The 25,814-nt window shown below is 36.4% G+C and overlaps 1 protein-coding gene across 5 annotated transcripts in view; it reads right to left on the bottom strand.

Moving 5' to 3' along the window:
* The window catches only part of LOC132910579 (uncharacterized), a 75,697-nt gene that overhangs the window by 39,568 nt on the left and 10,315 nt on the right, over positions 1–25,814 (bottom strand). Inside the window, exon 1 of one of the 5 annotated variants that reach the window (XR_009658796.1) lies at positions 20,737–21,031. The exons of 3 other annotated variants lie outside the window; for them this stretch is intronic. The gene's annotated coding sequence lies outside the window, so the exon portion shown is untranslated. Of the gene's footprint in view, positions 1–20,736; positions 21,032–25,814 lie in introns of those variants that run through there. One more of the 5 variants, XR_009658795.1, reaches the window with a different exon arrangement.

Raw genomic sequence — 25,814 nt, 5'->3', positions numbered from 1 at the left:
AATTACAAGTCAACCGATTATATCAATAATTTCAAAACAAAATTATGAAAAAGGAGTTCGACAAAGAAGGTAAATGATAAAAGAAGCGAAATTTAGATGAAGTTGAGAATTACAAGTCAACCGATTATATCAATAATTTCAAAACAAAATTATGAAATTATGAATAAAATTATGAAAAAAGTTTGACAAAGAAGGTAAATGATTAAAGAAGCAAAATTTAGATGAAATAGAGAATTACAAGTCAACCGATTATATCAGTAATTTCAAAACAATAAAATTATGAAAAATGAGTTTGACAAAGGAGGTAAATGATTGTGTGAGGGAATCCAGATGTCAAGCACTTCACTCGCTTTACATTCGTCGAACAAGCTGTTTTGTCAAGACTTGTCAGTCTAGTATTTCACAAACTTGACAGCATTATTTTTCTTTCTTTCTATTCTATTATTCATTCAACTTGCGAATGAACGTTACGCACGTTAATAGGATCATGCGTTTAATCGCGTTGATCTGACAAATACTAGGTCGATAATAAATAGCTTTCATTAATAAGGCGGTAGCATCGTGAAATACATAGAACACGTAAATGGTTTGCTGGCTGTTCGCGACTGCAGTGATAAATACGATGCGAAGTAATCTCTCGCTCGATTATTATAATCTGTGAATTGGTAATGGATATTGCCGTAAATTCCACGTTACTCGTATTACATATAATTATTTACTATCTTTTATCGTACGGTGTTGTTCGGTAGTTGTTAGACCTAAATCTATAAATCGACACGAAAGTCTTGGTGTTTTCTTTTTTAAAGATTAGATTCGTTGAAATAATTGTATTTGTTCATAAAAATAATAATTTATTTATCTCGTTAATGTACCAAAACTACTGTACCAGCTTCTCGTGCACAGTTCCTTACCGTTCTTTCTAAAATTTATAATTCTAGCTTATAGTATATTTACTCGGAAGGAAATTTAGCGGAAGACTTTCTGCTAACCAGTTGGCTTGGAATTTAATAGGCGACCACCTGAGCCAAATATTTCTTCCGCACGATATTATCGTAGCATGGTTAAGTTATATCCAAAATAAGTGTACGTTTTAACGGCATCTGATAACGACAATAAAACACGCGTAACGTAGTTGTTCAAATAAAAAGCTTAAAACACGAGACAGAGTGGCAGATACAACTCACTTTTGGCTCGAGATAATCATCAGGAATAACACACGTTGTTTAAAAGCGAGCGCTTAATCGATATACAGATACGATGCTACTAGTTGACAAAGATCTTGTCATGTGTTGTCTTGACCTTTTCTTTTAATCGGTATTTTTTTCAAAATTTCAACGTACAATTTTCTTCTTCAAAAAGTGTCATCGTGTCTCGTCACGTTATAGCGATTTTATCTGTAGTATAAATAATCATTGCTCAAATGCAGATAATTTCATCAATTTGAACGATGCTTCCTCGATTGGAATTATTTAAGTATTTTAAGATGGTTCGATTGAAAGGTCTCGCGATTAAAGTTGCCCGCTTATTAATTATTGCAATCCGGTAAGTAGTTCAGAGGATTTTATGAATTCAATGAGGTGAACAGACTTTAGCGGGTCGTTGGAAGTTTAAAACGGCCGCTAAGCGCCTATAGCGCGAGCTTAGGATCGTCGTAATCTCGAATACTAACGCGCCCTTTAAATTCTATCGTTGCCCGCGAACGCGGCCGGATAATTTTTGCCTCGTGGCCCACGCCGTTATAATGACCGTCACAATTTCACGGTTAATTTGCTTTAATGGCGTCAGGAACGAAAATAAACATTGCTGAACTACGTGTTACTTGCTTAATTGCTCTCACGTACGAAACTGCCTTCGTTGCAGACTCTGCTACGGACTATGTATTTGAAATTAGTAATCTTAGCTGTACTATCAAGAAGAAAATAGCTACCTCGCTAATTTTTAAATTAGTAATTTGTTTTTAACTAATATCTCTTACAAAGACAATTTAGATATTTGATTAGAGCTGCCCCCAAAGATTTATCGTAAGTCACGACACGTTCTTAAAACAAAAATTTCAAATCTGTAGCAAAGAGCTGATTAAATTAAAAAGGGGGAAAAGAGACGATAAAAATACACGAGAAATGTTTAGTTTTATTAATTTGGCAATTGTGTGGCGAAAAAGATCTGTGCGATGGCGTATATCACGTGGCTTGATTATTTCAACCATCTTCTCTTTCTCGCTATTTCTAAATTGCGCTAGAATTTGCTCGTTGGAAACTGTAACGTTTAACAGCAATCACTAGGATGATTAACAAGAAGGATGTAATTCTCTCTGGAAATTGATTTCTGTATGGAATGTAGTTAATCGTTTTTTTAGAATATGACGAGAAAGAGATGAAAAGGGAGAGGACGCGATTTACCGCGAAATCCTTCCTACATTGAAATTACAAACACACACCGGTCCAACTTCAATTTCATCTATTGTCACACACGAACAATACCGTCTGCTAAACTGCAAGAGGAAGCAGGGATTGAGATCAAGTGTGCATTCGCTTGTAGATGTGTATTCGTATGCGGTTAGGTGTATCCCATTGCAGCCTGTAGTCTGATTGCGTTGCATTACGCCGTGTTTATCGCGTATTTTTGTCGTTAAAATATCGCAACACTGTTTTCGTTTGGATATCACAAAAACAACGGTGTTATTGTTCGGATATGTTCGCCCGTGTTTCATAAAACTATGCAGCATTATGGTATTCATTTTCGAGTAGTTTCCTTGCGACTAGATCGATAGAGAACCGATTTTAATTGAAACGTATTTCTTTCTTTCGTCGGAACTGCTCCATCGCTTTCGGTCATTGAAATTGTTTATTTGGATCTTTGGATGCATCGGGGAATAAGTAAGACGTTAATAAACAAACGTAATACATAGTTTAAGAACATTCTTCACGCGTACTCTATTGAGCAGAATTTTGAAGAAAAGACCAAAAATTGGCTACATTTGAATTGTTAACTGTATAACTTCATCGTTTTGTATTTACAAAATAAATAAAAATTTTGTAATAATTTAACCGTTTTATCAGAAAATACACTCGGCTCTCGCATCTTATGGTCGCACAGATTACTCTTTCAGAAAGCTTTTCAGCTATTTTGTATCTAGATGCATTTGTCGCGTATTGTTGCACAAAATGGTCACTCGCGTATTTTTCTATTGAACAGCGTATCTTTACCTAGTTTCGAACAGTTTAATCGGTTCCTGCAATGCTCCCTAATTCTTTCGGCTTTAGGTAGCTCTGAAACCACTACCTACTCGCTTCTAATTTTCAGATACAGCGAAGCACCTTGTTTCTGCGCACGTGTTTTCCACTTAGCTTATAGTGACTTTCAGAATTTACGTGTTTCATCGCTTAGAGTTGTACACAGCGGACCAATATATTTTTTTTCATTTTCAATTACGATATTGTGTAGTAAACTTTATTTTTATTCGAAGTAGCTTTTTCAAAATACGTAGCTACCTTGCAATGCTATACGTATAACTCGCAGCAATCAAAGTTAATTAAAAGACTCCAAAGGAGAAATCTTTATTTCTCCCCAGCTATAAAAATTATAACTCGCTTGAATTGATTTGCTCATATCACCGAATACTAGGTTGCCCGAAAAGTTTCTTTCGTTTTATGATATTTTATAAATAATAGACGCACGACGTTTTTTGTTTTATATTATTTTGTCGAGTTATGTACGATCCATTTTGTTCTGCTCTGTTTTGTTTTCTTCCGTTTTGACTTGGTTTAACGTTTTTACGAAGGTACACTGTTGTAAAAACCACGTTTGCGAAAGAAAGACACTTTTCGAACAATCTAATATTAAACAAGAAATTTTTATTTGTCGAACAATGGCGTCCAGGTCTAAAGACTTACCTCTTTCGTTATAAAAACACCATAAATCTGGTTAAAACGGCTAATGCACCCATTTAGTGCTTAGTGTTAGTTTATTCCACTCGCTAACTTCCTCTACATACGATCGATACGCGGCGACCGAGAAACAGCTATCTGTTTTAAGCTTTTTATGTTACTACTGAGAGTCACTAAGGTGTGATCCTTTGTAAGTTTATGGGTACTTAAAAAGAGTTGACTGTCCTCGGAGAGCGCGATAAGAAGCCGATCTTCCGGCTAATTAAGTGCATTTTAGGAAGACGGTGCACTCTTCCTCTGTGGAATTGCAAAAACCGTTGCCCTGTAGTAATCTCGCAGTCGTGAGTCCCATTAGCCGCGTAACGAGACCTTTACCCTTCAAAGAAATCTTCAGCAGTTTACTTCCAGGTTATTGACGCGTAAATAAGCCAGCTTCGCTTGCTCTTTAGTTCGAAAGGTAAATGCAAATAGAGGATACGAATGCACGGTCGTGGAAAGTCATGAAAGTGAAACCTGCTAGAACCAGAGAAAAAGTGCGCAAATACAACATAATATTTTGCAAAACTTAACGCGTTTTATGACGTAATAAATATTAACGCGGTAATATGTTTCAATCTATTGCGATTTCCAGAGAAAACTGTATATTTTCGTGATAGTTAACGCGTTAATTTTTGACAATAGTAAATCGTAATAGTAAAACATTAACTAAGCTATAGCAAACAGACAAAATATTTTCATAGTCAAACGATTAGTTATTAGTAAATTTTCTATTTCAATCTGTTTATTTGAGTTTCGTTAAAAATGTATTTTTCCTAATCGTGTTATTCTCGCGAGTCTACGATATTATTTCGCGAAGTCGTAAACAAAATATACCTTACAGCATTGAGATTTAACAATCTCATAAATGGTCGAACTAGATCGATCGCAGTTCGTCTTTAATTCATCTCGGTAATAGATATCCCATAATTTATGTTCTAATCCGATCGAATCGGTTCAACCCTTTTCTCGCGCGATGAAACATCAGCTTTCTCCCCGATGAATCATTTTTCATTGTGGACGCTTTCTTGCTTCGCGTTGCCGTCGAAAAGCGCCGTGTCATCGTTTACTCGGTTGCCGCGAAAGCGGTCGATGACATCGCGCTACCATCGAGCTTTCGAACTTTTGCCAACGCACAGCTTTCACCGGTCGCTCTCACTGTCGTTCGACATAGAGCGGAAAACGATTCGTGAAAGCGATTAACGAGACGACGAATCCGTGTTCGACTTGTTTAGAATTACGACCGAGTGACTAGTAGCTGTTAGAGAATGTGGTTACGAGATTACTTCGGTGTCGTTATTTTGTGTGGAGATAGGAAGGTTGTAAAATCTTGAAAGTATTACACGTTTGTAAATATGTACACTCTTATTCATAGGTATGCAGACAGTTTTAGCGATTCGTAACGACAATTTTTTAATTCCATCAAAGTGTATAAATTAGCGATGTATCGATAATTAGAAGTAGTACTTTCTGTCTTCTTATGCAATCAGCGAATTATGAATCTGAATTTTCTCTTAATAAACATACTCATGATATATTTTACTATATTTACTTTATAAATTGCTATGTAATTACCTCTGATTGTAATTATCAGTGCTTCTTATCAGGACGTTTATTTCGATTAAGAAAATTGACTATAGACAGAAATTTGACTGCTAATAGCATTCTGTCGCAGGTACAAATATACCATGAATTCTTGTTAAAAAATATCTCTCTTTACGATTTTAGAAGCACAGAAAATTTAAGTCGAAACTAATTTTCTCATTGCTTTCTTTCGTCTATAAATATGTAATTAACAATAAATGGCAAGGTCATTATCGCTTGTATTTGACGAAAGAATAGAAATTAAACGTACTTATAAATACTTTTTATCGTCATAAGGAATTCTTCTTGAAAATACTTTCTCGTGAAATCCAGTTGATTTAAGTGTCATAAACGCTCTTTGATAAGGCTATGTTAGAAATGTAAAGTTCGAGCCAGGTCTACCCATCAAATAGATAAGCAAGAAATTGTAGGCTTACGAGGTTTGCGTTGCGTCGAGACGGACAGAACGTTTCATCGTCGGACATCCTCGGATGTGTAATTTCCGGAGCTATTTTAATTCAGTTTATTGACCGACGTGGCTCTTTGCATCCGTCCTTGCCTTCCAACTTCCGTATTACAGGGCAATCTGCATCGACCGAAAATAATTTCCTTATCTTTCGCACGAACGGAGTTGAACGTCTTTGAGAGTTTGCGCACTAAGATGAGCTTTTAATAGGAATGGAAAGATAATTTTCTTACGAAAAAGGGAAAGAGAGAGAGAGAGAGAGAGAGAGAGAGAGAGAGAGAAACAGAAAGAGCATTACATACAGACAAATTAATATCGTTATGTACGAATAGACGTTCGATTGATTCCCAAATTTTATTAATACTGTATATTTGTGTTCAATTTAATAAGTTTACGATGTGGTTATTGCAGCATATTATCGCTTTAATTCAGAGCTTAAGGAGGAGTTAATATACCTCAGCTTTGCATTATTCGCAACTTATTCCCTATTTCTCTCTCATCGAGATCTACTTTCACAGTAATTTGTCTCCTGAATTCTGTTTCACTTTATTGTACTGAAAATCCTCGACGACGAACCAAGTCCCCAACAGAGTATCATTACGCAGCCAAAACAACGGAAATCTTTCTTCCAGTAAATCAGCGTGTATTTCCGCTATCGTGCGCGCGGAAACGCGTATAATTCTTAATTTTTTCCGATGAAAAGAAAATAGCGAGACAGAGGGAAGGGAAAGAGAGTCTGGTTGTGGTGCAGCAGCGAAAGAATTTTTTCCCGGACAGTGGAGGTCGCTCGCGTCCGGAATATAAATCTCGATTTCCTCGGAGCGTCGTCCGGGGGCTTAGAGCACTCAATGCCTTCGATAAATCCGCAGTGTAATCGAGTCTTCGCGTCGAACATCCCGGATTAGCCACTCGTCCGGTATCTACATTGTTCCGTCTCCGGGCGACGTGAAATCCGCAGGAATTTTTGGTCCTCCATCCGGAGTACAGGGAAGGTCAATATTGTCGGAAGAAAATTGGCCACGTGGGTGAGTGCCGCTCTTTCTCGCCACGAGCACGTATTCTACCGGCGGCTTTTGACAACACAGCCCGGCAAACCGTCACGGACACGGCAACCCGTACGTTTCGACGAATCGCGACGTTTCTCGATTGAAAATAAATCTCGCCGACCGGACAGCGTCTTCGTTGTCGCGCCACTTTCGCCCGCGGGTTTACATCGAATTCCTCTTTCTAACGCAATGACCTCGCTCCCCTGCTTCGGAGCGTCCATTAGAGTTTGTGAAATGTGTACTTATTTTTTTTTATGTATCCTTTCTCAGGTTAGTCGTCGGCTGGAGATTATTTTCAGAGTTAGTGAGGTGGGAATCGATGGAAACGGTGTTGATGACAATACAGAATATTCCGATATACTTTAATGTACTTGATAACACACGTTAAACGAATTTGAAAAATGAAACGATTTTATGTGCTTCGCTTGATACGAATCAATCAACGTGTTAGTTGTACTTAATTAATTAATACTTAATCAATTGTATTTAATTAATCGTACAACTTAATTGTACTTGATAACATACGTTATACGAATTTGAAAAATGAAACGATTTTATGTGCTTCGGTTGATACGAATCAATCAACTTGTTAGTTGTACTTGATTAATTAATACTTAATTAATTGTATTTAATTAATCGTACAACTTAATTGTACTTGATAACACACGTTATACGAATTTGAAAAATGAAACGATTTTGTGTGCCTCGCTTGATACGAATTAATTAACGAACGATACCTGATCGACGATCAAAACGTTAATAACGATCTTCGAAAAATCACCGAGGATAAGGTAGAGCTGGTCAGTGTAAGTACTTTTCTATAATAGATATTCAAATGCCTTCGAAAGTCACTGTAAGGACATAATTTACAATTTCAGAAGTAGTACGAAGAAGAAAAGGACAATTCAATTAGGACACGTTACGATATCTCCTGGTATGGTTCTTAACGACGTTCCCATACTTCGCAAATTAATTAGAACGTCATCGGAAATCGGTTCGCGGGCTCTTTCTCGCGTATTAATTAATTTAGCGTTAATTTAACGTTTAGTTTAATCTGGTAATTTACGCGTGTCCGAGCGACACGAAATCTAATTTAATATTAACGACACTTTGCTAGGCGCGCATTTAATTGCCTCGGAAATGCGCGTCGCTGTTAACGTATAATCGAGGCGCCAGCCGAACCTTCGCCGATCCACGTATTGTTCGATTTTACCTGTAATTACGCTTCCTGTAGCCTCAGACAGGCATCACCGAACGACGTTAACAACACAGAGTAGTCTGTTTATTAACGCACTATTCTCGACAGAGTCGCGAGAGGGTTACATCTTTCCACTCCCTCATTTACTTATTATTTGCTATGCATTCATTCATTGCTTATGTATTCGTGGAAGAAGATATACGAATGCACGGAATACGTATAATACGTAGAAAATTTTTCAAAGTTCAGTGCCTTTTACAATATTTAATAGATAAAAGAGTTTTCTATCTAAGTTCCATTTTGTAAATTATATTTACAAAAAGACGAATTTGCATAAATATTCGCAGGTTACAGACTGAAATGACGTCTTGATTATTTCAAATAATCATGAGTACCTTATCTGTATAAGCGAATAACTTTGTTCTCGTATGAGAGAATATTCCCTATTTTAGAGCTTCGATTATAACACAGACTAAAGGAAAAATTTTGAGATGATCTTTTATAAGAAAGATTGGAAAACGAGAATAGATGTCGAAAGAAACTGTTACATCTCTATCCAATATCGTTGACATTTCTCGTTGCGATTCTCGAGTGTAATTTTAGAGTTTAGAAGCTTCTTTTAGTTTTGCATTTAATTTGTAGAAAATTTTATTAATGACAATTAAGTTGGAGAATTGTAGGAACAAACTCTCTTGTAATCCTTACAAAGAGTTTTGACAAATTTTCGTACCCTCACTCATCATGAGTACAAAGTCATATTTGATTAATCTTCGCCGTGATAATTTAAGCTAATTAGCATATTTCATATAAAACCAGGAGTTGTCTCTATAATAATTATATACGTAAGTGCATATACAATGCGTTATTATTTTCGGAGACATTCAAAATAAGGCAATAAATTGAAACAACATAATTAGCGAACATACGGATAAATAATTTCTTGTAATTAACTGCACAATACGTTATGATGTATAATTCCCATGTACATTCAAATGACAATCGGCAGGTTAATTCAAGCATCATGTTCCGTAATTCAAACAGCATGTTTCATACAACGTATTATACATTCATGCGTTTTAGCTAATAGATTGATAATATATTGATTTATTTTAATAGGACTATTGTTAATTATCAATATACAATAGAATTGTTACTCTCTCTTATCAATTTTCTTTCCTCCTACGATCTTTCTACTTTTCCTTTTTATATTTCTATTTAAACTTTCACCTGCATACGCCACTTTTTTGTCATACTCCGTTCTCGTAGATTCAAATTTCACGGCACGCGCTATTAAAGCTTTTTATTCCGCAAAAATCTCGCGGTGGCGCGTAACAACGTATTTTCCCTCGCACACGCGTCTGGGAACAGTTTCACAGAACCGGGCCCAACTCATCCGGTTTTTAATAAAAAAATCTTCATTCACATATCGCGTTTTCTCCATTTTATTGTTCACCGGAACTTGCCGTTGCATCGCATGCAATTAAACCGTCATCGTTGCTCGACGTCGTCTGAAAGTTTTTTGATTAAAAAAAAGTTTGAAATCGTGCTTTGTCCGTTGACCCGGCTTTCCCATCGCCCCTTTCTCTATCCACACAGAGTTTCATTCACCTTTTAATAACATTCCCAAATATTTGTCCAATTTCAAGCTAAATCGTCCTTCGTAACATTTCCCTTCCTTATTTTCTTTCTTTCCTAATTCTGTATTAGGTTGGCACATAAGTTTCCGTGGTTTTCATTTCGTATTAAATGCGAGCATTTATATATAGTATTTATACAATACCTGGCCATGGAATTCAATTACCGTGGAAAATGTCATTTTTCAAACTATTATACTAATAAATAGTTGACAGTAATAAATAGCAAATATTTCCTAGCTATCAAAACACTCGTATAGAAATTAATTTATCACTATACAATATCATATACTTTCATTGAATTTTTCCAGTAAGAAACGCACAAACTATAGGAACATTGGAGGCAACCTGTAAATAATGTTGCGAGATAGATAATTGATTAAGTCACCAAATAATCACGATAAAAGTGAAATTTCTATACTTCTGAAAATTGCACAAACCTATGGATCAATAATATGCAATATCGTATTAGGTTGATTAGTAAGTTCATTCGCGCTGTTTTTAAAAAAACACGTTGCAGGTATTATTACTTTCATACAAAATTTATCTAACCAAGGAGTAACTTACTTATTCCGTTGTTTCATAAATATATACTTTCCGCCAATAAATTCAAGTCCTCTTGCTCTTTCCAAACAATTTTTATAACATTCGTCGAAATGCGCAAGAACTTACTACTCGATCCAAGCTTTGTAGCTCACATTTTTTGACTCTTTCTCTTCTTAACATACATTTGAAAACGTTAAAATTACAATATTACAAATCTTCGTGAATTCCATGGGCCAGCGAACAATATTGGCGAAACGAGGGAAAATTATTTATGATTTAAAACGACGGTCCCAGAGTAACGGCACGTTTGCATAGCACGTGCACACATGCGGGCTGGCCTCGTATAAGTATATGATTGTAGATCACTGACCCCTCGAAAAAGCAGGTGGAGAGAGCTGAGAAATCGCATTATTGTCCGCATCCCGGTCTACTATGATACGCAAAAAACTCTCACATCGTTTCTGCCGGCATGCCCTGACGATTCTAATTGTGCTAACTACTTATTAGACAGATAGAACGACGCGATAAGAATATTTGTTTCATTAACAGGTTTCTGGTTGGTTTTCTGAAAACTGTATCTTTGGTTTTTCTTTAATAGATGCTTATTATCGACCATCTGTTCGCGCAGGATCGATGTTTCACTCTTGTAAATTTATGTGCCTATATATTAGGTTGTCAGAAAAGTTTCTTTCGTTTTATGAGGAAATAATAGACGCACAACGTTTTTTCTTTTATATTATTTTGCCGAATTACGTACGATCCATTTTGTTCCGTTGAGATAAACACCGCGATATTTCACGAACGTGGTTTCACGTTTGTACGAAGGTGCACTGTTGTAAAAAATACGTTTGCGAAAGAAAGACATTTTTCGGACAACCTAATATATATACGAAATTGGAAGCAAAAATTTAATACCATTTTATCGTATACGTTTAAACGTCAATAACGACGATATGACACTTTCATGTCTATTAAATCGTTTTCAATCGAAGAAGTATTTAATACGCTGTCCATATCGTTGTCAAATTAGTCGACCGTTAACATAGAACCACTATCATAATTTCAATCACTGACGTCAGTACTTTGATGTATTTAATGTTGATTAGCTGTCTATTCGTTCTATATGGGAACGAAGCAATGTGCTCTAATACCGTGCGTGTGTGTTTCCGATGTAAACTCGGGCAACAAACCAGTTTTGATATCTTCGCCGCAATTCAATATTGATTCCCAGTCTTCTCGGTTTATGAAAATTGATAAATATTTGTTTTTTATATCGCGGAAGTTATTAACTCGAATTTTATGACTATTTAAATAATGAATATTTACATCATTTATCGCAGTGTAATCGTCGCAATATAGCAGCGAAGTTGACGAGTAAATAAAGGGGACATTTGTAACCAAAAATTAAGTTTTATCGCATTTTATCGGCTCATGAGTTGTTTCAATTCTCGTGTTTTCCGCGTTCACTTAATTTTTACATACATTTTATATTACTTCCTTTTTCCCTAACACATTCTGTACTTGTTAACACGACAAAACAAGAAATTACGCGCCTCGTTATTACCGAACATTCGCGCAGCTATCCGTTATCAAGTATTTCCTGAAAATTCCATACGAAGGCGAAATACGCAGAGCCCGGTAGTTCTTTAACAGGAAAACGATAGGAACATAAAGGGGTTAACGGGATACCATTCGAATTAATGAACGCCGCCCATGAAATTACATCCATGTCGATAGAAAGGATTGTTTAATCGATGCGCTCGCTTCTTTCTATAACACTGATAATCTTCGTATGTGTTCTCGTTGTACAGTACTCGTTCGAAGCCCATCATCCACACAACGAAAGAGAATGGAAAATGGAAAGAAAAATATGGAACGAACAATAAAATAGACGCAGCAGTGCGTAACGTTAGCGACATCGAATTGCCAGGTGCAATTGACGTTCGAATATGCAATGGTTATTTTGTCAAGTCGTGCCGCATCAGTTCGCTGGATCGTCGTAATAAATATCACAGGGGCGAATCGACGAAATTTTGTTCTTCTTGGAACAAATAGCCGGCGATGAAGCGTGGCCCGTGGCGAATGAAAATTTGCATTTCATTTCGCGCGTAAATATTTACCTTCTAGTCGGCCTACGAATCTCTGGTGCTCGAACAGCGACAAAACAGAAGCGGCAAGACACGACGCTGTAAATAATATTTCGGTCGAATTGGATTTTAAAAGCGTCCCTCTAACCAGTTTATGGCAGGCCCGATGATTACGAGCTGTCTGTCGTTCCGCGATCATGATTGACATCGATGAAAACGTTGAAATACGCGACGAGTATGTGGGAAATGAAAAAAAGAAAGAAAGAGAGGGGGAGAGAAGCGAACGAACGAATGGAAGCGAGGATTTTTGTCGCTGGAAAAGCCGCGACCATACGACCACTTGATGTTCTCGTCAGTGGCGCGCACCTGTCTTTGATTCCTTTTACCTATATTTCAATATCACCTATTGGCCAAAGGGACACCCTTGTGTCAAGAACGTGAAAATCTATGGAAAAATACGAGCAGATACAACGCGAGTATCGAAATGCGACTGAACGCATCACCTAATTACGTCGATCCATGTGGTTCGTGGTTCGCGGATTCGAAGCTTGCTAACGAGTATCTGGCAATCGTCAGGACGCTAATTAATCCCGTACGATTCGCGATGACTCTCACGCTTATTTATTTATGCGATCGTATTTCGTTGCAACATGTTTGAAGAACATATATTTGTGTGCATAAGTGTATCGATATTTTTTAAACAGGGAAAATTAGAGTTATTACATTTTATTAAGGAAGTTTGTATAAAATCGATAAAGATTTTGGAAAACTGACTGGGAAACAGATATTTATGTATAATGTTTGCCAGCGCGATAATTAATCTTGCACGATTCGCAATTATTCCTAGACTTATTAATTATTATGACCGTATTTCTTCGAGACATGTTTGCATAATCGAAGAATATCATAACTCTGTGAGTGTATTTGTAATTATATCACGGAAGAATCGTGTTTAATTAAATGACGAAGTGGCGCAATCTTGACAAAGATTGTTCAATTTTAAATTGATATTTTTTAAAGAAGGAAGGATGGAAATACTATAGTTTGTTAAAGATGTCGGTGTAATGGAAGTTTATATGAAATCGATGGAGATTTCTAAAAAATTGACTGGGAAAAAATATTTATGTACGAGCGTGTTCATGGTTCTTCGATATATGGAGAGAGATTCGTATTTTATTTGTTTTAAATCCAAATTCCTATAAATCGGTCCGGTTGCCAATTGTAACGGTTATAAAAATAAAAACAAACGTGTTTGCTTTGTACAAAACACGTAGTATAAAGCTTTGGAAGAGATCGAGAGGAATTTGAAAATGTTTCGTTACTCGCTTTTACCTGTTCTTTGTGTTGTTTTGTGAATCCTGTTGAAGCTTGAAACTGTTGGTATCGTATACACTTTTGAGATATTAAATTAATAAAAGATAGTAGAATATCAAGGAATATATTTTATAACATCTGTATCTGTGTCTATCATCTTGGTACAATAAGTACCATAAAATATCTAATTCCGATTCGTCATATAGTTAAGCACAAAATACAACATTTTTTGACAAATTTTACGTTGTTAAATAAATTGATGTTCTTCGGCCAATTTAGAAATATACTTCTCGTGTGTGATGCGACTGGTAGTTTCAAAGAACCTTATGGTGAAAGGAGCTAAGTGCATCTTTCGATACAGCACTTCTACAATGGCGTAGTTTATCGTCGGCAAAACCATCTAGAATATCGTTTCTGTGAAACTTGAAAACTCACAGAAACACAGAAGATCGCGTTCTTTTTCGTTACATTACAAAATTACATACCTCGGCTATGAATTAAATATCATTTCTTACACATTTTGTCTATTATCATCCATTTATCTTTACTTAAAATAATTACCTTACACTTGCAAGCAAATCTTGATGGCATTAATGCGCATTAAATGTAGTATCTACGTACCACGTACAATACAATAGATCATACGCTATGAAACAGTAAAAGTGGTTATAGGTATAGATAACGAGGCCATACACGATATATTAGAAATCTTGCACCGAAAGTACTTCAATGGAACAATTAGTTATAGAAGAAAATTCCCTTGCTTTCTTTACAGACGGAAACAAATTGAAAGACTCAGTTTCTATGAGAAATACATCGCACGCGTAGTTTAAATAGAATTTTATGCGCGAATTAGACGTAAGATTGGATAGTGGGAAGCGTAACAAGAAGATCATCGATCTTGTCCGCTGAGTGTCATAGTCTTATATTTTCACATGCTGAAATAGGCTTTTCAAGTCATATTCTAGCATTTTTCCTACTTGGATACTCGTCACTAATACATATTTATTACAAGTAGAATGCATTCGGACGACGTTGTGGAAATATCTAATAAAAATGTCAATCTTACTAATTCCACCTAAATTTCTAAAGCGAACACACTCTGACGAAGCAAACAACCTGTGCAACCTTTCGATTTCTAACTCATCCAATGATAAATGTGCTCAAACAAGTATAAATACGTGACTAAATTTTCTCGAACGTACAATTTCCAAGAATGCAACTGGAAATCTTTTCCATCGTGGCGCATCTTCTTTCGTGGAACAGGTTTCGGACGGTGAAAGTTGACCTCTGGAGAACTTTCTACGTACGTTGCGGATGCAGTTTCGAGAGATCGTGACGCGAAGGGAGCCTCGTCGTCGATCATCTTTCATTAAAATAGACAACACTCTGTCGATTTCCGCTCGCGATACCAAAGCTTCGTCGAAGAGAGTTTCAACAAAACGTTCCCATTTAAATCCCACGAAACTCGCTCGTATCTTGTCGTTAGAAAAAGAGATTGTCGTCACGCGAACAGCACATGCACTTCGAATGGTACCTGGGAACCATGGTACTTGGATGGATCACGCTAACCAAACAGAACTTAATGGCTGTAGATCGAGTGGTATACCATGTTCTAGACGATTTCAACGAGTCATCAACCTTTCGGATACTCTTCTCTTCAGCCTTGAAGAACCGTTATTCTTGTCGCATTTCGAATCCGGCCTGTGTACTAAGTACTCTCATCTCATCCTTAAACGTCTACTCTACTCGCGAGGCTTTCTAATCTCAAGCAAGGTATTTGACTTATTATGTGTTACATACGTGCCACAGTATGTACAGTAGGTATATTTATATACGTAAGATTCGTAATTCTAATTAAATAATTCATTCAATGTTTAGATGAACGAACAAGCAAAATTTGCTGACGTAAAAGAAATTTCAATTATTTTTGTATAAAAACAGGACTTTGCGACTTTCTAAATAACGACGCATATTTTTATTACCATGTTTTTAAACTGCACGGTAATACGAATTCAGTGGCGTGTATTATATTAATTTACTGATATTGCGATAATATAATTAATATAGGTACACACCGCAATAACATCATGTACATTGTAATATGTGTCTAAATTAGTTTCTAAATTACAGTTTCTAAATCCACAACTTCGTCCCCGATACATAAAATTAATGACTCGTAAACAAATAAATTTCCAACGCCATGTAATTATAGTACTTGCATATATAACAGTAATTAGAGTGAACATTCAAATTATATTCTACATTCTATCGGAATCGGTACAAGTATTGTAGCCATTTTACAAAAATTGCGAAATAATTTAATATTGAGAACTTAGCGTATCTGCTATAGCATGGGTCGTGCACGAATTTTATCCTAAATGTTTAAAGGCATATATATAATAAGTGGATGATAAATAAAGCATGGCAGATGATACAGACTCTCACTTGAACTAATCGATTTAACATAGCATTCAAAGGATTTTTGACGCAACGACTTAGTACTGAAGATTACACGACGAACTATCAAAGTGTGCAGTCAAGCAGGAAATTATTTCGCAATGTTCGATACCGAACCGTTCAAAGGCCTTTCGTCGTACAAACTAGATCGATGGTGAAAAAGGACGAAAAAGCGTTGTATCATAACGGGATGAAATCGCTGAAAAGCAACGAGGAGAGTCGCTGTTGCTAATCGAAATCTAATGCTTTTAATTGACGAAACTCGTTCGAACGATATCATACGACTAATGCAATTAACGTATAACGTATAAGGACCATTAAATTAGCGAAACAACAAACAGTATCGTCGACTAACTAAACACTATCTGATTTTACTTTGTTACGAATTTAACCAATTGATTTCCTTCCTTTTTTAAACAAGATAATTTGATGCAATAGTAAGATATTTTGTATTAATACGGATGTTTTTAATCTTCTACTTTTAATTCACTTTTTCCACAGGACGATATTTTACAAGTTTGATATTTATAATGTATCAGTAATTATTATTTCATTCGTAGATTGGTAATTTCAAAAAAGCTGTCTGTCTATATGTACATAATATCCTTAAAATTGGCTGATAATGATAACGTGTCAGGTTAAAATTAACCTACTTCGAGAAGAACTGTTTTTTGTGCCACTTTGATTTTCTTAAATCAGAAACTTCCAGAGCAAAGGTGGAACGACTTTCGTAATCTGGGTTTAAACCGATTCTGGGTCGAGGAAGAGTTCAATAAACTCATACAGACTATGGCTATATCCAAATTTTAAATCGAACGATGAAAAGTTGATTCCGTCACTACGAAGTAGCAACTTACATTTAGTAACTTCATTAATATATTTATAGAATTGCCTTCTAAAATCTTAATGTTATAATTCGAAATCGTTAATTGTAAGTCGTTAATTCTTTATTTGAAATTTTAAATGTTAAATTAAGAAATCTTTTATGCAAGCGTAATAATCGTGGCGCGATCGAAAAAATCACAGAATTTAAATACGTATAACTGAAACCAACACGCATGAACGTATCGTACAATTCGAGTTCCAAGTTCATTTTGGGGGCAACGAATTCGCTCGAACGCGGTCGCTGTTTCAGCCATGGTGAACCGACTGAAAAGATATGATCTCGCGGGCAGATTCATTAATCACTCTAGCGGCCAAGTAAAAAATCGTGCGCGTATCTCTGCTTGGTGGAATTATCACGTCCGGTAAGCGTGGCTTATTTCCACGCGCGTTTTTCACGAGAAATATAGCAAGAAGAATCGTTGGCAGAGCAGAGATCTATTCAAGTAGCTTTTGTTGTCTACCTAGACGTGATCATGTTCACAACGGTACCGAGTACGTTCACACAGGTTTCTGGGATGCATCGAAACGAACAGAACGACAAAAGATGCTAAACGATCCTGTTTTTTATTCGTTGTGTTCTTTGTTCCACTTCCTTTTTTTTTTTTTTTTTATCTATCGGAATAATTTTTTCGGTTTATAAAAATTCTTCTTCAAAGTAAATAACACGTTGGGAAGAAAAAAAATGATAACAACTTTGTTTGAAAACCAACTACGAAAAAGAGGGATTGGAGGCCGACATGGCCGATTGTCGTTCGTGATATTACGAATTCCGCTATTTCTCGTGATTATTTTCGACTTTGTAATAACGCGGGACGCAACAAAAAGCTCATTACGCGATTCCACGGACCGGGAGTCGAGAAAGGAATTCGGGAAAAGATTTTAATTTCGCAGCCCGAATCGTTCGTTTATTCCACCCGCGCAATATGCGAGTTCTGTTTTCAAACGTCCATCGCGTGATTAGTCCGTTCGTATGAAAAACAATGGGAACGCAACGAATTTCAAGCGTGATTATCATTCGTTTCTTTATTGTTCGCAGGGCGAGAATGTTGATATTCATTTCATATATCGTCAGGGTATAATAGAATTTTCAGCTTATTTTTAATGTGACCTGAAGCTTTATCATTCGATTAATTTGGATTCTAAATTAAAATTTAGAAATTTTTCACATTTATATGTAAAATAATTTTCCCTTTTTTAAAAGCTATAAATTTCACCCTTAAAAGTTATCATGGAAGCAATTTCCGCCCCATTTTGTTATCATACTATTGTTTCGTAATAATACTACCGACGTACATCCATTGGGAACTATATATTTTCTATAGAAAATCGAATATCGAGTAACAATAGAACATTTAATTGCACTTGCTTGATTTTATTGATATCTAGAATAAACATGATGGATTAAACGTGAGTTTCTTTGACTATAGCTTTTGAGAGTTAAATATTCGTATATGTGTAATACAGATACTTGTACAATTACCAAATTGCTAAAATTTAAATCAAAAGTATGTTTGAATACATTGATCACGGTTCGTAACAAGTGATTCAGATTCGTCGAAATAAATTGATAACTATACCATAGATGACAACGTGTCGAAAATTCAAGATTAAAATTCAGGTAAGGACATGAATACAAAAGGAAAGAAGACAGAGTTCCAGAGGCTATGATGTTACGAGTGACCTGACCCACAATAGGGAATGCCATAAAAAGTGGAGAAAGTTGGTCAGAATATCGGCATAGAATCAACGAGCTGCATTTAAGAATTGTTCTACCATTCACGCAGATTTTGCTCTGAATTTTCCAAAATTGCAACTCATATTATGCGCGCGAGCAAATCGACCAACATTGTACAATTACATATTCCAGCAAGGTGATCCGATCGTTTAACCCGGTGCGGTGCCACTAGTCACAGTAATCGTGAATAGATGCGAATTAATCTAGGCAGGAAATGAACCAACCTTCGATTGCGGTTGAGTTACGGAGAAACGCATGTTCTTGGCACCGAAAGGTTCAGGATCTCTTGACCGAGTCGGAAGTAGCCGATTGTTTGGGGTAGGAATGCCAAACGGTACTCCGAACTTTCTGTAGGAATTTCAAACGTGTTCGGTACACGTCCAATTCCCTCTGACATCCGGTACACGGAGTTCAGCCATCGACGTTATCGATAACGGATGAGAAGCTTGGCCCACACCGCAAACTCCATTACTATGGTTAGCCTCCCTAAAATTAACTGGCGAAATTAGCGATCCAAATAGATCCGCATTCCCGCGGGGCACCGCACAAATTTCAAAGCTCGCGCGCTCTCTCAAGAATTACAATGGATCGATATGATCCTTTGGTCATTTCCATAAGAGCTGTTCTGCCTCGATCTGGCATTCTAATTTTCACCTATTCATTAACGAGATTGCCAAAGACCATGCACTGTTCCGAACTTTGAGTCTCGCAAAAGTGATAGCTCCCTTTCGGTACTAATTAAATATAACAAATTTGACGGATAAAGCAATCATCTATAAGTTTGTTATCGAATAAAAGAAAGAAAATTGAAAATGAAAGAATGGAAAATGAAGGAAATATTTGTCGCAATTGGAACGCGGATGCTTATGCATTTACGAAAAATGGATAAACGCAAAAATACACAGTATGTTCGGAATATGCCAAAATACGTGAAATATTCGAAATGTAGTACTCATAACAATATCTAGTAGCTGAAACATTCATATATTTAGGTTGCTGAATTGGCCATTTGTTTATCATTTAGATAGTATTATTCTTAATTATCGTATATCGTTGTTTCCTTTATTTCAATTGTGTTTATAAAAGTTTGAGTTTGTATAAACGTCCGCAGTCTACCTGCAACAATATATACCTATATCAAGGATTTTCTATTATTTAAGAATTTCGATTATGATTTATGCAACTTTAAACCATCAATCATATTTAGCTTGCGTCCCATTCATATCCTATTTTTGAAATTCAAGTTTATTTAACACGATTTCCCTGAGATCGAGTAGTATACGATCACTCATATCTCGCGTTATCCTTCTACACATGATTCCAATCACGAAAACATACCTGTACTACCAAATTAATTTCCATAAATATTCGAACGCTTAGCTCGTTGAATGGAAGTGGCAAACAATTTGAAATATGACTTTCAGAACTGTGTTAATTTCAAATATAATATTAATATTGCGTATTATTTTCTACATGGTACCGTGAATATTAAAATTGTTATTACTGACGATAAAAATATCGCCATCTCGTATTGGAAATTATTTCAGTGAGAATTGTGCTTGGCTTGTATTTAGCAGGTCAATCGTACCTTTCCAGGGTCATATGGAAACTGTGAAAGAAAAATGTATAATTCCGCTAACTTGTAATTCGGTTTACTAATATCGCTAGTTTCTAAATCGTTACACAGGAAAGCGTCTTCAGCCATAAACTTCTCCGAGAAGCATCATTTGCAAATTCAGTCTGGAATTGTTTTGCCCCGAAGGGCCCGTAACATTCTCACCAAGGAGCAAATCTCGACTATAACCGCGTTGCAATCGTGACGAATCAGTTGCTCGAGTCGTTTCTCGAGATAACGTACCTCTTGTTGAAAATTCTAGTAATCGAGTAGTTGTCCATATTGCCCAGAGCGTTGCGTTTAACGACCAGCTTCTTGAATATTCGTAGAATTCGTCGTTGAAATTGTTGCGTATAGGCAAAGAAGAAACTGATCGATCAAGCTGTATACGATAAAACTGGTAAATTTTCGACGAGATGTATCGAGCAGGCGAAAGTATGTCAACGGCACGCGTATCGTTGACACCTTTGAATATCGCGTAGCACGACCGAGTCTGACACTGTCTGCCGCAGACGCTTAACAGTTGTCAACATGTTGACAACGTCGACTTTAGACGATGATAAAGTCCATAAGCCTGTTGCTAACGACGTTGCAAAAGTGCGACGAACGCGTTTGCCGCAACAGAGAAAGCAATATTTTGATAACATTTGACGCGATTGGTGAGTAAGATACAAAAGAACTGTTTCTCCTATGAATTAGATTTATCGCGAATACGAGTAGTACGTAGCTCTTTCGTGCTGATTTTATGAATTTTAATACTATCTTTAGAAGTATTTCTTAATCGTAGTATCTTCAGTGCAGTAGTTTGATAACCAGATACGAAGAAATCTATAGAGCACGTCTTATTGTAATTAGAAAGTCAAACTGTGTATTTGATTCCTTCGTCTAGAAGCAAAAGAGAAGCTTCTCTTTCGAAAGTGAAATTTCAGTTACAGAAAATTATATTGACCTTGCCACGCTCGATCGTGCTTCTAAAGTTGTTCATTCACTAAATAACAGGTATATTTCTTTTCGATAAAATTGATCTCAAATTTTGCTGTATCATATCTTCTTTATAAATGCAACGAGAAAATCGTCAAAAGACGTGTTTCTATTTCTGACAATTGCTCGAAAACAATTTTGTTCGCATTCTGAAAACAATCGAGTTTTGGAAAGGTTGAAATTATCCAAAGGCAAACATAAAGCTGAGTTTGTATTTGCTTAGAATCGATTCCATCTTGAGCGTTTCGTGTCCCACACTATCAAGAAACGTTTTATCATACCGATTGCCAGAAAGGAAAGGTAACTAGTAATGTAACTCAGTTTCTTTTCGATAAAACTGATCTCAAATTTTACTGTATCATATCTTCTTTATAAAATCATGCACCGAGAAAATCGTCAAAAGACGTGTTTCTATTTCTGACAATTGCTCGAAAACAATTTTGTTCTCATTCTGAAAACAATCGAGTTTTGGAAAGGTTGAAATTATCCAAAGGCAAACGTAAAGCTGAGTTTGTATTTGCTTAGAATCGATTCTATCTTGAGCGTTTCGCGTCCTACACTACCAAGAAACGTTTTATCATACCGATTGCCAGAAAGGAAAGGTAACTAGTAATGTAACTCAGGGGTGTAGTCTATGTGTATCTAACTAATTGTTAATATATGTAATGCGTAACGCGATAGAACCTTCGGATGAACAATCGAGCACACCGCAGCCCGCGGTATTTCCCTTAACCCCGAACTCATCCGCGGACAAGAGTACCAGTTTAGTTATCTCCGGCATTCAAAGTGGTTGAAGCTCGCGTAACGTACGCTCCTGCTTTCGAGCTTTCCTGTCGAAACTACGCGCGTTTAACCAACTACCAGTGCCCACTGGAAACGAGCCGCTATTAAGCTCGAGCCATTTGCCGCTTAAGCGTTCGTGAGATCAGGCTTCCGCGGCCATTCTCCTATGTATAGCCGTTTCATTTTCAAATACAGGTAATATCGATCACTGTGATATCGGAAAATCGGCTATTAAATGGCGAACACCGTGGATTATCGCGGCATTGTCTTTCCAGCGTTTCTTTTCTCTCAGATGAATCCGAGAGTTTATTTCTTTTACTCTCGTAGAAAATTTTTGTGAAAGCTGTTGGGAAAGAAACAAAATATAAAACTTCGCGTCTCCTTTTGTAAATTAAATGAAGCGTTGTCGGGTGAAGTAATTCGGTTCCACGGATTTTGTAAATGATTCCACAAGTGAGATTCAGATTTCAGTTGTAGGATTCGCCTTGGAATTTATTTCAAGTTTCCTGCAGATGTGCTAATATCTTTCTTTATCAGGCCTAAAGTGTACAATATCTTATTTTTTCATTACTATATCAAAGATCAACAGTGAGATAACAAGTTTGATTATCCCGTGCAATGTTCAAGGCCTTTGAGATTGAATTTGAAGCTTAGTTCAGTAGATTAATTCCGTTTTACCCTCAGATCTAGGCAGATATCAACCTCACAGATAGCATTTTGAGCAAACGGAATGAAATAAAGTGCAACGTGAAATAGGGAGACACAGCGTCACAGAAAATAGACAAACGTGATTCATAAGCATAAGACACGTAGTAATATATAACGGTGGTACCAGCAAGCATGGCATAGATATGAACGAGCTAATCTGACAGAATACAGACAGGAATAACTGCCACGCGCTACGAATCGAACCAAACCGATCAAACAAGCTACGCAACATCGAATTCGCTGCACTCGATAGAGGCGCAACGAGAATAATTGGGAAGATACGTTCATCAAATCATGTAAAAACGTGACTGGATCTATGAGAAATAGAGAATCTATCAATATTATTATTAGAAAGAGAAAGTTCTTTATTATTTATTTATTTAAATTTATAATTTGCAGATGACAGCAATTTTTCTTATTCGTAAATTTAATCAACGAAGAAAGATCCTGCTACGTTCAAAGACATAATTCCTGCATGCTTTCAGTCGTATAACTTTCAAAGCACGAGCTTACCTACATAAGGAGATTTCTCTAAATATCAATTTCATCGGCGTTTTTCGATGCATGTTCAGTGTTCTTTCGTTTGATCTGGCTTACAATTACCAATTCGTATACATAATATTATTTTGCTTTTAAGCATCGTACCATGTTAATCGTCAATTATCTCGATCCATATAATTATAATATACAAATTGAAATTTAAATTATTTATCGAGATACTTTACAAATTTATCGACGCAGTTAAGGTAATTCCTATCGCGACGAAGAGGAAGCGTTTTAATATTTGATATCAAAATATAGACACTTGTCGTTTGAAATACATATTTTTGCTCGTGCTGACACGATAAATAATAATAAAATCGCATTGTATTTTTCTACGTTTGAGGTATATCGTGTGTTAGAATTTTAATAAATTTTTCAAATTTCACCCGTGTTGATGCTCGGTATTCGTAATAAACAGAACAAATCGGTCTATTTGTGTTTGCTTTAATATATCGGTAGCGGCGGGACAACGGCGGGACAACACTGGTACCGCACTAAATCGAACGGTATGCAGCAGGTAGGTACGTATAGAAACGGCGACGTGACGCGAATACGAAAATTCCTTTGCCCCGAGAATTCGCTCCAGCGATACGGCCTTAACTGTCTGCGGAGATTCAAGGAGAGAGGAGCAATGGCCTGCGAACCGTTATTATTTGCCTAATGCCACCTCCCGCCTCTCTAACGACAAGAAAATAAATGATAACAGCGCTCTTTCAGAATCTGTTTGCCGTGTAATTTGCAAAGCGGATACCTTATGCGCGGAAAGAATACGAGGAAACGGAATCTGTTGATCCAATTGTGACAAGATTCGCAAAACGTTATGTATTTCGATGTTTTTCAATTACGAACAAAATTACAAATTATACATCGTGTCGTGTAATTCCATGATTTTTAATGTACGTTAATCTTTTATGAGGAAACATAGTATAACTATAAAATATTTGCACTTTGAAGATTTTTATAACAAGATCGGTCAGCAAATCCAGCACGTTTTTAAAGTGAAAGTAGTCGAAACAAAGAATTTTGCTGTAAAAATAAAATAAATATTTGTAAATTTATCTATACGATAGTTCTCTGCTCCCTTCCATTTCTTATCTGAGGACAATGTAAGAAACAGTTTCATGTTATCAGTATCATGTTGGTGGAACATAAAAAGTTAAAAAAGCAAAATAATATCAAAAATATTAAATCATTCCATGCAATTAATTTTCTATATATTCCAGATAAACTATAATATATTTCGTCTCTTCCTTTCCTCCGCCCTCACGATTTCGTGTTTCATGTACCGTTTACTTTGCATTTTAAATTCAGTGCACGCACGAAAACATCGGAAATTTATTCTCGTTCTTTACGTAACAAAATCTACCATACACCGTAGGTAGACTCGTTTGATTTACTTCGTCCTACGGCTAAGACCACAATTCTAAGTTTAATGCGAAATAAATAATTTGAGTTTGCGCACCATAGAAATTTCCCTGGAACAATACGGAGTGTCTGTCGCGGGTAGGCAATTAATTTGCCGCGCTTCCGCGTCATAACGGGCACAGAAATTTTCAAGTTAAGCGGGTTGCGTTCGCGCCGGATTAAATGAACCGGTTCCATGTTTGTTTCTCGATCGTTCGTTCAATTCGCACCGGCACCGTTGCGTCGCTGTATAATCCACGAGCTGAGTTATGTAGATCCAGGGCTTATCGCTCCAGGATTTCCATTCTGTCTCATTATTAATTTCCATGCGTTAAGCAGCCGCGACTGGGATTAGTTGGTAGCGTCGTTACACGAGCCAACGGAACTACCGCATTTCTATGGGGCTCCATTGATTTCGCGATGTAATTATTCTTGGAGGAAATACAGTGCCGACTAACAAATGGTTTGCACCAACTTTTCGCGTATTCGTCATTGTAATATGCCTTGCTTTTATACTTTTGTCTCGGCCTCTCATTGATAATTTATTTCACACCGATGATTCCGTTTTGCAAAGATTCGAATAAAACGCGTTATTGGGAAGCGAGTGAAATTTCTACGTATAATTAAATATCTGAAAATAGTTCTAACCGAAGTTGAAATGGGAAATTAAAGTTGTACGGGTACGAGTAATTAAAATACGAAATATCAATCAACCGTCAAAAGAGAGACAAATTGTTTCCTTGAAAATAAAGCCAAAAAAGTATCTCCCTGAGCGACATGTATATTAAAACCACGTAAAACTGAAAGTAATCATCAACTCGACGATGAACTACAAACATAAATATCAAAATTAATTTTCGTTTTAACTCTCATTCAACAATTCTATCCGGCATGAATATAAA

The sequence above is a fragment of the Bombus pascuorum genome, chromosome 1, assembly GCF_905332965.1.
Source record: "Bombus pascuorum chromosome 1, iyBomPasc1.1, whole genome shotgun sequence".
In the NCBI taxonomy this organism is placed as follows: domain Eukaryota; kingdom Metazoa; phylum Arthropoda; class Insecta; order Hymenoptera; family Apidae; genus Bombus; species Bombus pascuorum.
The sequence above is the reverse complement of the archived record's forward strand: the minus strand, read 5'-3'. Positions and strand labels throughout refer to the sequence as shown.